At 39.0% G+C, this 2229-nt stretch overlaps 1 pseudogene; it reads left to right on the top strand.

The window, feature by feature from the left end:
* The first annotated feature begins 626 nt into the window (after positions 1-626).
* LOC148773443 (olfactory receptor 13H1-like) lies at positions 627-1563 on the top strand (annotated as a pseudogene).
* The last annotated feature ends 666 nt before the right edge of the window (positions 1564-2229 follow it).

A 2229-nucleotide genomic window follows, 5' to 3' on the forward strand; every position in this document is an offset into this window, starting at 1 on the left:
CAGTTAATGACAAATCTGTGGCTAATATTCAGAGCAGGAAAGAACAGTTAGTAATTCTGTGATTCAGGGATCTGATTATGTTTAAGCAGTAAATTAGCACATTTTCTTTAAGGGGGAGTGTTCAAAGCATGTTCAGGTGGAGTCCAACCTCCCTCATTTTATATAAGAAGGAATTAAAACTTACAGTGGATTGTGCTACTTTGTAAATTAATCTTGTGCTGTTTATGAATGCTTTATCTTCCAAAACAGAACATGAACTTAACAAACAGCATCACTTACTTGGTAGATATTCTCTTTCTCCTAATAGCACCTGATATGCTACTGAGGGGGCTTCCCTGGTGGCTCAGTGGTAAAGAATCTGCCTGCAATGCAGGAGACACAAGAGATGAGGGTTCGATCCCTGGGTTGGGAAGATCCCACAGAGGAGGGCATGGCAACCCACTCCAGTATTCTTGCCTGGAGAATCCCATGGATAGAGGAGCCGGTGAGCTACAGTCCATAGGGTCACAAAGAGTAAGACAGGACTAAAATGACTGAGCATGCATGCTACTGAGGATACAGCAAATAATCAATGTCTCCCAAATTAAAATGATTTCAATTTCTTCTACCTCAGCAAATAGAACAAAATGGATATTCTAGTTTCTGATAATGCCAGCGAAGTGACAGAGTTCATCCTGATGTGTTTGTTGAATCATCCAAAAGACCGGATTGCCTTTTTCTGCACCATGGTAGCAGTCTACCTGATCACATTGGTGGGTAACAGTCTTATCATTGTCTTGGTTAGAAGTAGATAGACAGCTTCACACCCCTATGTATTTTTCCTTAAGCAACTTGTCCTTCCTTGATATCTGCTACTCTAGCAATTCAGTGCCTTTTATATTGTTCAGTGCTTTAAGAAACTACCCCACCATTTCCTATACTAGCTGTTATGCTCAGAAGGTCATTTCTCTTTTTCTAGGGATGACAGAGTGCCTCCTCCTTGCTGTCATGGCTTATGATAGATTTATTGCAATCTCAAATCTCCTGCATTACACTATCATTATGAATAACCAGATCTGCATACAGTTGACTGTGGTGAACTGAGCTAGTGCTTTCCTTTTAGCAGTAATACCAATCACTGCAATTCTGGCCCATTTTTTTGGACACAATCTCATCAAACATTTTACCTGTGAGACAAAGGCCCTTTTGAAGCTCATCTCAGAAACTCCAGTTAGATTTATTCTGGGTCTGGTCATTGGTATACTCACACTGCCCCTGCCCTTCACCTTCATTCTCATCTCATATACTTGCATTGTGGTTGCCATGCTGAAGATCTGTTCTGCAGAGGCCAGGCTCAAAGCTTTCTCCACCTGTGGATCCCATCCACCTGTGGTCAACATATTTTATGGGACAGTCATCTACACGTACCTGAAACCTCAGTCAAGGCAGTACCAGGACCAGGATAAATTCATCTCTGCAATTTGTGGTACTGTAATCCCTATGCTGAACCCTCTCATTTATATTTTGAGGAACAAGGATGTGAAAGATGCCTTAAGAAAAATAATTAAGAGGCAAGAATCCTAAACAGCATGAATAGCCCACAGAGGCTCATCTAACCAACAGCTTGACATTGACTTATAAAATTAACGAGGCCTAAATACTAAACAATGCTTTGGTAAGGTAATTAGTTTCAAATGTGTTTTTTTTCTATTTCCAACAGAAAATGTTATGTATGTTCTTTATGTGATAAAGAACTTACTCCCACTGAGAAAAACATGTTAAACATTTACAATGCTATCCATTTAAGTAATAAATTATACAGGACAATCTTGTGGGAGCATTTATAAAACAAAATAATAATTAGCACATTTGAATCCTGAGTAGCTTGATTTTGTTTTACTAAATGAGAAACTGTCCAATATTCTAGATTCTCTTTTATAGATGATAAAAAGCAAAGCTATAAAATAGACAATTCTTATCTCAATACATTTTGAATGAGGTATATTATGACCCAGGCTTAGGAGTGATGCGTGTGAGTGGGTAGAGAGAGAAAATATACTCAATTTCTATATAAGATTTCCACATGGAAAGTCCTCTGCTGAAGCAGAGAGCCCTTCAAGACTATACACATACTGAGGGCCACAACTGATGACTCTATGAAACCTACAATTGCCTGTCTTGATCCGTAGATAGGGCCTCATTCTCTCTGCAAATATACCTTACTTCTGGATAATTTCATGCCACTTCCAA

This window comes from Moschus berezovskii, chromosome X, assembly GCF_049115385.1.
Source record: "Moschus berezovskii isolate FMDL1 chromosome X, NW_MosBer_1.0, whole genome shotgun sequence".
NCBI classification, from domain to species: domain Eukaryota; kingdom Metazoa; phylum Chordata; class Mammalia; order Artiodactyla; family Moschidae; genus Moschus; species Moschus berezovskii.